The sequence below is a fragment of the Nuphar pumila genome, chromosome 16 (assembly GCF_984573655.1).
Source record: "Nuphar pumila chromosome 16, dmNupPumi1.hap1.1, whole genome shotgun sequence".
Classification (NCBI taxonomy): Eukaryota; Viridiplantae; Streptophyta; class Magnoliopsida; order Nymphaeales; family Nymphaeaceae; genus Nuphar; species Nuphar pumila.
In genome coordinates this window covers 42,654,463-42,668,003 of record NC_143264.1, presented here as the reverse complement: position 1 = coordinate 42,668,003, position 13,541 = coordinate 42,654,463, and the positions used below count along the sequence as shown (strand labels likewise).

The following is a 13,541-nucleotide window of genomic DNA, read 5'->3' as shown; positions in this document are numbered from 1 at the left end:
AAATGCCAGGTGAGATGATTAATAAACAAGAAATGTTAATCACTATGGGATGCATGAGTGGCTGCTGAGCATGATTCACATGAACCATCGACTGTAATTTATCCATGAACTGATATTAAGATGGTTAATAAACAAGAAATGTTTTATCATACTGGAAACTTCAATCTATACATATATATATTTTTATTTATAACAAATTCATTCTTAGAAATACCTGTAGTCTTATATACATCAGGTTCTCTTGGTTTGTGCAATTACAACAGGGACTTTACAGGTAATGGGAACACCATGGTTCAGCAAAACCGAAACAGAAGTATAGTGAAGTATACAATAGGTGACAAAGAGTATATCGTACAAGCATTACAAGGTAGGCTGTATGTTATTAAGAGGCCAAATGCTTAAAATTAATGAACATATCAAAGGAGGTTAATGATATAGCAAAGGGAGTAGGCTTATGAGAATAGGAAACATGCTTAGACGTCAAAGCCATGTAAACTAAAAAAAAAAAAATTTGAATGGGAAAAGAGGAAATATCACACATCAAATAGGATATGGCTCACCTTGAACCAGAAACGTCGATTCCTCCTTTGGTTTTTGGCAGCTGGGAGGCTTTTCAGAGATTACTTTTTAAAGACTCAAGATTTTGATGGGGTCGTTAGACCTCCTTCTGCTGTAGACAACAAGAAGGTTGATGGGTCTTCTGCTGAGGGACTGAAGAGGGGGTAGTGACCGTATGGCTAATACTGAGGGGCTGAAGAGAAAGAGGGATCCGTTGACTCCCCTGCTGCTGGGTGATCTGCGGCTAGCTTGAAGGAAAGAGGGAGCAGAAATGGCAGATCTTTCTGCTGGTGGGCTAAAAAAATGCGACGGCTGGGCTGAAGAGAAGGTCCACCCGCTGGCTGGAACTTCTGCTATTGAGTTGAAGAAGATGATGCTGGTGGTGGCTTCTCCTACGTTTGGGACTGAAAAAGATGCAAACTCCTTCCCCTTCAATGGACAATGGCGCTGGTGGTGAAGACCCTACAAAACCCAAAAACGCACCCAATTCAATCGGCTCCTCCCTCCCCTTGCGAAAACCCAAAAGAGCAATTTCAATCCTCTCCCCTTCGTGAGTGCCTGCCCTTTTTAAAACTTTCCTTTCTCCAAAAAAAAAACGCAGCCCCTTCCCCCTTCATGAGGTTCCGTTACCTCTCTTTTGAAAAAAAAATTGAAATGGCCGTTTCAATAGAGGCGCATCTTGTTTTTTTTTTTAAAACTTTGGCTTCATTTCCCTAAGTTTTTGGCAAAAGTAGATTTGTTTCTTTAGGGAAATTTGGCTATGCCATTTAAGGCTGCCTCCTTCTAAATTTTTTTTTTATTAAAACAAATAAATAAAAAGGAAATAAATGAGAGGCTTTTATGGAAATGCCACCTCAATCCACTTTTAAAATCATTTTTGAAAGTAAAGCTTTATTTTGTTTTGTAAAATTATTTATTTTCAATTGGGGTGCCACATGTGTGTGGGCCCACTAGCTAAAAAATAAAAATAAATAAATAAATAACTAAATAAATAAATAAATATTGAGAAATGAAGAAAAAATTTCGAATTGGTATGAACTTCGGGTGGGTCCCGCTTGAGAATAAACAACTTACCTGAGAGTCTGAGTATGATGCTAGTTCAAAGGCGGGTCCCGCTCTATTTATTTTAAAAATATGAGATAAAACATTATTTGTTTTCAAGAATTTAGAAAAATTGGTTTTTCAGAGCAAAATATGGATAAAGTAAAATGTAAAAAATTTTGTAAAGAGATTTAAAATCCTTTTTGCAAAAAAATTTGAGATAAAATCTTTAAAATCAATATCCAAATATCCAGATTGTTTTTCTTGATAAAAAATTTTGTAATTCACAGTCCTGGAGGTAAAATGGGAAAATTTGGTAATTTTGAATACCCAGGATTTTAAAAATCAATTTAAAAAGGTTTAAAAATCAAATCTGGATGGACAATTTTGAAAATCAGGAGTTCTGGATCTCAAATTGACATGCTATGCAGTGAAATGATGCAATGCTATGCAAAGACATGTTCTGTGAAATGTCACTCTGAGCTTAGACTTGGAAATTCTAACTTTTTGTCCAGAAAGAGGATTTTGAAATTTTGCAATTTGAAGATGTCTCTGAACCTAAATATAGAAGTTTTGAGGCTCAAGAATGAAATTTAGGACTTTCTGCAAGGTTCAATCTTGAAAAATGACCATTTTACCCTTCATTGCTTCTGAAGAACTGAAATATGATGATTGAGGGCAATGTCAAGAAGGTGAGTGAAAATTTGGGGTGTTTACACCCAAGATTACGGGAGGATCCGCGATTTTAGGGAGTTTGATCATACCATGGTTTAACATGTACTCCAAAATCGTTTCTAAAGACTGATATAAAGGAGTGAAGATTCGATCTTTCTCCCATTTGATGTACTTGGGTTTCTCTTGAAGATCCCCTTTTTGTTGGAGGCCAGTCAGAAGTGGTTTGTCATTGTTCTTAAAGGACCTTTCCTTTTGCCCCTTGTTCTGATCTACTCTCGGGCCACTGCCACTGTTATTTCTGTTTCCCCTGCTGCTACTGCCATGATTATTGCTGGAGGTATCAGCTGAATGAGTGAACTGCGCCTTCTTCTTCTGGTCTTGGATATTCTTGACCAGATGCATGCCATCGTAGAGCCCATTTTCCATTCTTGCCTCGAGCCATTCCGCTCGCTTAATCAATTTGATGAAGGATTTTGCCGGGGACGTGGCGATGAGGTTCCTCAGGGGTTGAGAAAAATTATTGAGGATCATCTGCAGTGGATGTTCTTCGGGAATGGGAACCTTCATTTTGTTGTTGGTGCTTCTCCACCTGTGGATGAATTCTCCTGCCTTTTCATTTTCATTCTGCTTTAGGTTGTAAAGATGATTGAGCATAGGTGAAGCCTCAGTGTTAAATAAGAAGCGCTCAATAAGCAAATTTACCACCTTATCGAACTCTCGTAGTTCGATAGGATTGATGTGATCGACATACCACCTGGCCGCTATACCCTCCAGACTGCGGGGAAAGCAAATGAACAAAGCCCTGTTGTCTTTCTTGAAATGACAGCATTCTGCATAAAAGGTGGCTAGGTGAGCCTTAGGATTGTCAGTCCCGTCAAACTTGAGGAATTTGCGAGGAAGATTTTTCAAGTTATCATCCCCATCTAGGCCATCGTAGAAATCCTCGCCAGTGTAGGTCTGCTTGCCCTTACTCTTGGCTTGAATGTCCTTGATTGCTCGAGTCATCTCCTTCAATTGCTCGCGCATCGGGTCTTCTGCTGGACTCTCAGACTTGGGCTTGTTGACATATTCGGGCTCTTCAACGACTATCTTTATAAACTGCCGCGGAGGATTCTGACTGAACACAGACTGTTCTTCTTCTTCTGGTTCTTCTTCCTCTGATTCTGTCCCCTCAGAAGTATTGTCCGACTGCATCTTCTTTTTGATGATTCTGACGTGCTTTTTCACAGCCTTCTTTTTCAGTTTGCTCTTAGGGACTGCCTTTTTCAGACTAACCTCGGCCTGCTCTGACACCATCTTGGCCATCATCTTCTGGAACAAACCGTAGATAACTGGATCAACATCATCTCCTTTGTTCTGGCTCTGTCCTCTGGATGAGCTAGGAGAGTTCATTCCTTCTATTTCATTGTCGTTGTATTGCTGAAAAGTCTCCTTTCCTATCCTTGTCTGAACCATTTTTTAATACTAATGCTTTCTGCAGAGAAAAGTGGAGTTTTTAGACTAAAGAAATTTTTGGAAGAAGTTTTTGACAAGAGAAGGAATCAGGTTAAGTAGGTTAAAAATGATATCCCGTTACTAGGGATTGAGTCGTCACAAAATTTGTGACAATTGTGTTGTTACTCCCTGGGGAGGAATAAACAACTAGAATATAAAGAAAAATGCTATTTTGAAAAGGATATCTCTTGACGAAAAGAGGTTTTATTTATGAAAAGATAAACAAGAAAAATAGAATCAGAAGATACATTGGAAAGATGGGAGAGAAAAAAATTTGAAAATAAATGGTAAAGATTTAAAATTTGAAGAATTGCAGGCAGGATCAAAAGAATTTGAAGAAATCAGAAGAAGAAAAGAAAAATACACCTAAGTTTTAAAAACAAAGAGGAAATTTTGAATAATATATACCCAGGGTTTTGGAAAATATAAGAAAAATATAAAATATCACACAATCACAGATGTACAAACAAGGATGTACAAGCAGCACTCCCTAAAGCTGACTCTAAATGCAATATTTGAAATGGCTGATAGGACCTTAATTCTAACTCTAAGATTTAGATCATCTGATTCCAATCAATGTATGCCGATATATTCAAGTCGAAGTTCGAAGTACGTGGCATATAAAAATATTTCTTCGGTTCTAAGGTAATGGCTTCTCAACATCCTTGAGCACCTACCGATATACCTCGGACTATGGCCTTTAGGTACGTGGTAGGGGGGTGCTAACCCAAATAAGTGGTTCAGTTGTGAGGCTCTCTTCCGAACTATGGTTCAGTGAGACAGCCCAACAATATGAAGACCGAGACAATATAGGTAGGGATGTTTTCAAAAACATGTTCAACATGCAAGAAATACAGAAAGCTCTAATGCAAGTCCTAAAGAGATAAATTATAAATGAAGAGAAGCATACACTTGCATACATTGTTTGCATTCAATCCCTAGAATTGAGGAGAGTTGTATTTCAGACCTAAGTCTAAGTGAACATGGAATAATCTCCTCAACATGGTCCTATCAAACCATACTTAAATCCTATATATATTTTGTCAGCTCAGGACAGAGTTTAGGCTCCTAAGGTTTGCATGGAAATGAAGCTGACATTTGAAGAATAAAGATTTAGACAATATCAAAGCAAAGCAAAAGGAACAAATTTGACCGGACAAAGACGAGTCCCATCACGGTCGCCAAACCTGTGATCATCGCAAAATTTTTTCTTTCTTGTATTCTTTCTCTCTTTCTTCTCTTTTTCTTTCTAGCCTCTATTTCCCTTTTTGAAGAGAAAATAAAAGATAAAAAAAGAAGAGAGAAGAGAAAAGAAAAGAAAAGAAAAGAAAAGAAAAGAGAGAGGAATTCTTTTGCAAAGGTCTCACTTGACCTTAATTTTGAAAATGTTTGAAAATTACTCGCCTTCATTTTGAAATATTTGCGGGAAAATGGAGAGACGAGATTCGCTCGTCGGTACGAGGTTCAACCATTCCTGGCACCTTTACTAGGGGTAATCGAATCAAGGATCGAATTTATGCCTTTTGCTTTGCTAAAATATTATCTAAGAATTTATTCTAAGTCTAAAATGCACAGAGAATCATGCTTGTGCAATGCAAATGCAAAAATGTATGCTTTTGAGAAAACACTTTTGGAAATTTGAGATTTTCCAAGTGATTCTGAAATAAATGGAGTGAAGAAATGATTTTTGAAAGTTGAATCTAACTTAGAGCTTGAGATAAATTTGAAAAAATATTTGAAGTTCTAAGTTTTGAAATAATCAGAGTTGGGAAAATAAATCTTGAATTGAAAAGAATGTAAAGAAATGAGGATTTGAAGCTGAGATAGAAAAAATGAAGTTTTAAAGTCAAAATGGACTTTGAATTTGAATTTTGAATCTGGATTTTGAAGTGGAGATGGAATTCACAATGAAATTGAATTCCAGATTTAAAGTTCAAAATCAGGATGAAATTTTAGATTTAAGAAATCCAAATGGAATTTGAAAATAGAATTGGATTTAAGAAGTCTAGATGTGATCTGAAAATGGAATTGGTTTTGAAATCTGGAATTCAAGATAGAATTTGGATTTGAAATTTGGAATTGGGAATGGATTTGGATTTGAAATCTGGATTCTCAGGATGGAGTTGGTTTTGAAAATCTAAATTCGAGGAGAAATTGAATTCTAAATCTAGAATCCAAGATGGAATTTGGATTTTCAAAATCCAAATGGGACTTGTTGATGGATCTGGATTTTGAAAATCCAAATTTGAATTTAAAACTCAGGAAAAATCGAATTTTGAGATTCAGAATCAATCTCAAGACTTTGGTTTTAAATTGAGAATCAAGACTCAATGAAGAATAAAGGATAAACTTGATTTAAAGCTTGAGTTTTGAAATCAGAAGATGAATCAAGAATTGAACTTTGAAAATCAGATCCAAAATGCTAAATTGAATTTAAATTTGAATTTGAATCCTGAAAATGAATTTGAATTTTTAAAGTTGAATTGGACTTTGAAATTTGACTTTGAAATTGAATTTGGAAATTGAATTTGGAATACAGAAATGATTTTGAAACCTCAAAGTCAAATTGGACTTTGAAATTGAAATTTGAATCTTTGAAATAAGATAGAAGGATGAATTTGATTTGAGAAATGATAAAGAAACTCAAAATCACTTGGATTTTGAGAAAGGATTTTTGGAAATATGATGTAATTCTATCCTAAATGATAAGATGAATTAAAGAATTTTGAAATTGAATTTGAAAAGCATATTTCATTCTTTAAATGAATTGAAATAAGATTGAAGATATAATACATCCCTGACTATGGTCATTGAATGTATTATATAGTAATCATATTTAAATTCAAGTGAAGAATGAAACACATTTTGTGCCTTTATAGAGTTTAAAATGAAATTAACTCTCAATATATCCTGACTATGACCATTGATATATATTTTGAGTTAATTTTAAATTAAACTCTGATAAAGGAAGAAAATATTTAAAAAAAAATTATGATTTTTGAAAAGGATCCAGTGTAGATCCAGTGTTATTCCATAAAAGATGAAAATCCTAAGTTTTGTTCACACCGTGAAAATGGCCATTGATGCAAATCATCAACTTAGGGTTTAATCACCTCTTATTAGAATGATGCACGTGCCATTCGTGTTTCCATTCGTGAATTTTTGAGATAAAAAGAAGAAAATGTTATGAAAACAAGCAATTTCTAAGATATATGCATGTTCATACATTCTAATCTAATGTAAGGAATGAGAAATTCTCATTATAGTCTTGGCTATTACGACATTGGAATGGAAATTACAAATTCTAAGCTAAGAAGGGAGATAACCCTTTTCATACATTTCCTGCAAAAACATGATTAGCATACAATCAAAATATATCATATGAATGATGTTAAAGGATGTGTATGATATATACATATATCTAGAAGGATGAAGGGACTGAAAGTGCCTTGTCAGATAAAAGCATGTTGAATGATATGAATAGAAGGAATTCACACTGCTAATTCAACAATTCTTATGAGAGGGAGTGTGATTCCGTAATCCTTAAGTTAACTCAAAAGAAGCAATGCTAAAATCAAAGGGATTAAGCAAGCGAACTGAGGCTAATGGGGGAAACATCTTAGCTGATGTCGAGGCATGTGGCTAAGCAACAACAGTCCCGGGGGCTTGTTGGATTCATGATCTCCGCAGCGGGTAACATGGGCTGGGTGTTGTATGAAGTGCAGCTGTAAGTGATGTGGAAGGCAGGTGAATGTGGTGGCTGGCGTGGTTGGAGATTGGTTTTTGTAGCCATCGCTGGAGACAAGCAGCCCACACGACTGCTGTGCTTAGGGGAACACACAAAGCTATAATAGGGTGTATATGATGACATGCTGTGCATAGGCTAAGGGTTCCTGTATAGTACAGTGGGGAAACACAAGGAAGTGCAAAGGGGTTTTGATGTGTGAAGGATAATATGGGACACATGAATGTGAGGTGCAGGAGATATAACACTAATATATGCATTATGATGACACAAATCGCAAATGATTAACTTACCATGCAACTTATATGAATGCTAAATAATTTCTAACATTTAGCAATATTCATAAATGCAAATTAGCATAATATTGCAAAACACATACAACTAATATACAAACTAGCATGTGCATTGTGATTTAATGTGTGCAAACTAACATATATAACACAGGAATGTAACCAATATAAAATGGAAACTGTACAAATGCAGGAATTCTAACACCGTGTGGCTTTAATTACAGAGGTTCCTGAAAAGCATAGAGGTGGACTAAAGAATTGAGATGCTCATCTGAGCTTGGCTTCTTTCCAATATCCAGCGAGCATTTCCTTCGTTCTGGGTCAGCTTTGCAGAAGCTTCAGTGCCCTTTTATTGACTTTCAAGTGTGCATAGTAAGAATGAAGAACCATTCCAATCAAAGCAGTAAGAATGTCTCAAATATATATTATCATCTATTTCCTTGGATCGTGCATATATGAAAGTCTAAAACCAAATCTGTCTTGAGATATCCTAATATTGTGATACATGACATGTAACGCCCCGGATTTCCAAAACAAAGCTAAGTTAAAATTTTCATGAATTTCTTTTTTTTTTTCTTTGCAGCGGAACTTAGAAAAGCTTTTAGCAGCGGAATAAGACGATAATAAGTCGTCGGTTTTAGAAAACTCCGAGCACGTTGCAGGTATGTGGCCAAGCAACTCATTGACCACCAAAGTGTTCTATTTTATCGAAAACCACATGTTTATTACAACACTACTGCTTAGAAAAGCAGTATAGGTTCAATAAAAGGAAGCAGTACAAAATCTGTCTAGAAAAACCCTGAAACTCGATGCCGCCTTGCTCTGCATATCGTCACGCAGGTCCAACACCTGAAATCCCCATTAAATGGGGTCAGAACCACTGATGGTCTGGTAAGCATGCAGTCATTCATTCATTCAACTCAAGTACAATAATGACCACTCAGGGTCGCAATGCGCAATAACGACGCTCAAGCCTCCAAGACTTAGCGTATATCGCAAGAGCCTCCTCAGGGCTATGACTCGAACATCCGCTCGAGTCCTCATGACTTAGTGCAAGCCTTTTCAGGGCTGTGATTTGAATAGCCGCTTAAGTCTCCATGACTTAGCCATGACCTCTTCCGGGTCTCAAAGTGATGTCTAGCTCAAGTCTTCATACTTGGCACATCCGTATCCCATGCATCTAAGGACAACTCCTCGAGCTTCGCTTAGTCGTGCAGGTGATGTAAATGGTGGAAGTGGAAGGATGTAGTTGGGAGGGTACTGTACTGTGGAAAGTGGGTGATATATGTATGGAGAAAATAAAGATATGTGACAGGTGAGTAAAATGCCAGGGGTGTATTGTGGTTGTGATGGATGTAATGTGATTCTTACAGACATGTATACAGAAAGCACATGCACGAGCAAAATATTACATAAGTACATATATAGAAAACAAGAAAGCATCAATGGGGGATAAACATACATAACGTAACGAATAAAATGGATTTGAAATTTTAGACATCAAGGCAAAAATTAAGGCAGAATACTATATGATGAATTTTGAACAGTGCATACCATGATAAAAACCAGAGATGTTAACAAAGAGATATCAAATTGATATTCATTATATTATAATGAAACTGATCAGTGTAAACAACAATTATAAACGATGATATAACATCAAGGTAAAGTAAGGAAATCAGAGATCATACTAAAATATAGATATAGAAAATCATGTGAATAAAAGTACAGAGCAAACCAAAATAGTTACAGAAAAATTTAATGAGACACCACACATTAATGCTACATGATACTGGAGGGCATTTAAAAGACACATCTGAATAGAAATCGCCTGCTAATAGAATCCTGCAATGTCAAACCACACAAAAGTTTAAAGAGACGTAAGCTCAATACAGGAATTCAGATCGAAACCTACGGAATAGGCCAGGATCAAAATACAGTATCAAGGAAATCGGATGTGCGACAGGGTAACGAGACCAAAAGATGACAAAATGCAACTCCTCGTAAATGTTGTTGGAATACTCCTGTACACAAAGCATGGTACCTCGAGCTTCAAGCTTTTGCCGACTATTAATCAGATGTTGATGTCGAACAAAGGAAAAAATGTCACTAGTTAAGCAAAAGAACAGAGGCACCTTATGAAACGTAACCTCCAAGCATGACGCTATTAGGCTTTTGGCCACACAACAAGCAGTTTTATCAAGGAAAATGAGATGCCTCTGAATGACACTTGCTTGATTAGACGCGAATGTCCATACCAATCCCTGTTCCCTCAAAGAGGTCTTAGAACTCTTGAAGATGTTACAACTCTGATAGCCTCGCCAATTTGGTCATCATATTATTATTAATCCCAACAACAACAGTATAATCCTGGACAGATAGCTTCAGATCTTTGAAGGTCTTCAACTACTAACTATATCCTCCCTTTTTTTTTTTTTAGGCAACGTCTACACTCGGATCAATGACGGAACAGGCAAAGTGAAATTGATAGACAAAAAAAAAAATCAAAGTGATAAGAGTCCCGACGTATGTGAATAATCACGATTAATCCGAAGAAAATAAAACATAAAATGGAGAGTCAAGATCCCAACCAATTCATTGCAACGGGGTCAGGGCTCTGATGTAAATGAGGAATTGAAGTCGGGGAAAGAAATTAGAAATGAAACCAACCATGGCTTAGAATATTAATAATAAAAAAATGAAACAGTAAAATATAAAGAAAAGCAGAGAGAACAAAGTGTTGGAACACATTTGTTCCCCTTGATCTTGCTTGTCTATAACCCGATTTGTTATAGACAAATCGATATTACAGAGAGTGCATTAATAAATTTAAAATAAGGAAATCAATGAAAAGAAAAAAAAATCGGGAAAACAAAGGGGAATGCAGTAAAGCAGCAAAAGAAGTGAACGATATGAAAAGAAATGGAGGAGGAGATGAGGCACTTACCGCTAGCTGTTGACGGGGTTAATCTCCTTCAGCCGATCGAAGAAAAACCAAGGAAGAGAAATAAGAGGAGGAAAATGGGGAATGAGAAGAGACGTAGGGAGTATAATCGATGGGCACACAGTGGATCTTGCAGGAGGGAGTTCCCTCCTTTTCTACCGTGGAACCCCTTTTCTGTTGAAGAAGAAAAGGGGATTCAGAAGCTTGATCGTGGACAAGAAGAAATCGAAGGAGATCTTGAATAAAAAGAGCACATGGGAAGGCAGAAGACGGATGTAAAAATCGATCCCCGACCCCTTCCCCTGTGCCTCTTCTTATAGAGGGATGAGGAAGGATCGTGAAGGAGAGAGAAAAGTGCGTGAAGCAATGACGGGGTGAAGATGGATGGGGAAACGGAGGCCTGCGGCTTTTTTTTATAACAGAAGGCCGTTAGGCCTTCTTCGAATTTGGTCCTCTCAATTTTCTAAAATTTTCAGAATAAGGTTTCTTGAAAAGAAGTCTTTTCAAAAGGGTGGTTTTCACTAAAAGAATAACTCTCAAAAAGGGGTTTTCTAAACTATTTTTTTGTATTTTTCTTTTTTATTTTTATTTTTTTGCTCTTTTCTTCATTTTCTGTATATTTTATTTTTTTTTGGTATTTTTGAAATAAAATTCTAAAACTAAGGAATTTTTAAACTAAATTTACAAACATTTACAAAAGAAGGCTTTTCTGAGAATTCAGGGTTATTTTGGGGAAATTTCTTTAGAAAATGGGTTTGGACCCAAATTTTGAGAAAATATTCGAGTTTTGAACCTTGAATCGAGAAATACAACATGATGGATCCAAACGGATACCATATGAACTTTCTGAGCCTTTCAAAAGTTATTTTGGTAATTTTGAGAATTTGGTTTAAAAATTGGATAACGAAGCTCAGGTTTGGATTTTGATATTGGATTCGGATTCGAAATCGAGTCAGATATAAAAAATTGATTTGATTCTTGTAAATTTGAGAAATAAACTGGAATTTTGATTGAAAAAAATGACTCAATTATTTAGAGAATGGAGGCCATGGGCAAAAAGGGAATATTTGCAATATTTTGAAAATTTTGGGGTGTTTACACTAGGTAAAGCCCCCTCACTTTGCCTGCTAAGCTTCTTGGCGAGTTGTCCCATTTGTGTCTCAAGCTTTGCAATAGAATGCGTATGGGAGCTCAGATTCACCTTGATATCCGAGAAGGCTTGCAACATCTTTTTCACAAAGGACTGGCTGGACGAAGGCTTCTGGGACTGACTATAAGTAGTCTAGGCTAAAGGGTAACTAGTTCTCTGAAATCCAAGCGTATAACCGCCTTGCCTGAGTTGGTTTTGAGAAGGGTTGGGGGGTTGGGTCTGTGGGTTTCGCCACGAGAAAGTGGGATGGTTTTGCCAACCCGGGTTATATGTACTGTAATATGGATTGGGTGCAGACCTAGCAAAACTCTATGCCATCTGAGCTTTCTCCTGAACAAACTCAGGGTACTGTCACAACAGGGTAGTCAACAACATGGTGTACAGGGCTAACACACAACGCACACACTTGCGGGGCTGGAGAGGGACCCAACAACAACTGATCCAATTTCTGGGACAGTTGATCGACCTTGTTTTGCAACTCAAGGTGCATCCCTATCTCGAATATACCAGCCTTGTTCGCGCCATCTTGCGCAGGTGTGGCCCTATCAGATCGTGAAGCAGAAGCATGGTGCATCGAGTTCTCGCTCAGGGTCTCAAAAAGGGCCCATGCTTCATTTTCACTTTTGAGCATAAAAGTGCCCCCACATGCAACATCAACCATTTGATAGTTCTTCTCAGTGAAACCGTCATAAAAATATTATACCAGTTGCCAACGAGGCACCTGGTGGTGGGGACACTTGCGGAGAGGATCTTTCATCCTCTCCCACGTTTCATAGAACATTTCTCCCTCGATCTGTGAAAAACTGGTGATGACTTTTTAATGCTGGTTCGTCTTACTAATTGAGAAGTATTTCTTTAGGAACTCCCTTTGCATATGTTCCCAAGTGGTAATTTGAATCGTATCGAGAGTCTTCAGCCAATGCTTGGCTTTATCCTTGAGAGAGAAGGGGAATAACATCAACCTTAATGCATCATCTCCAAAATTATTGATCTGCACCGTAGAGCAAATCTTAAGAAATTCGTTGAGATGACAGTATGGGTCTTCGTTGCCATGGCCATAGAACGAGGGTAACATCTGGATAACACTGGCCTTAATCGCAAAATGATTCGCTCCCACATCAGGTCTCGTGATGCAGGAGGCGAGAGTGTAAGTCTTGGGCATGAAGTACTCCCTAAGAGGACAAATTAACTACTGATCTTCAGCCATGGGGCCAGATCAATGGGCTCTCTTAAAGAAAGACTCGGGGTCCTCGACAAACTCAGCAAGCTCAGGGTCAAGCGAGCGTCGTCCGTGCATGCACCAAAGGGTAGACCAGTGTAACAACCTTCCTAGACACTGGTTTTCTAACTACCTACAACACTAACCAACCAAACCACAACAAACCACAAAGCGAGTAAAAAGAAAAAGAACAAAAAAGCAGGAAATAAATAAGCACCACTGTTATCATCGCAAAATTTTTTTCCACCCTTTGCGAGAGAGAGAAACGATTCTGTGAGTCAAACTCGATCAAATTTTTGAAAATGGTTTTAAAAATTACTCGCCTCCATTTTTGAAATTTGCGGGAAAATTCCATGGAATGGGATCTGCCTGTCGGTACGAGGTTCAACCGTTCCTGACGCCTTTACCAGGGGTAATTGAACCAA

The 13,541-nt window shown here is 37.3% G+C and overlaps 1 non-coding gene across 1 annotated transcript; it reads left to right on the top strand.

Annotated features, from left to right (window-relative positions):
- Positions 1 to 12,616: 12,616 nt before the first annotated feature.
- Positions 12,617 to 12,722, top strand: LOC149813201 (small nucleolar RNA R71). Its single transcript, XR_016428418.1, has one exon. It is a non-coding gene; the product is annotated as a small nucleolar RNA R71 (small nucleolar RNA).
- The last annotated feature ends 819 nt before the right edge of the window (positions 12,723 to 13,541 follow it).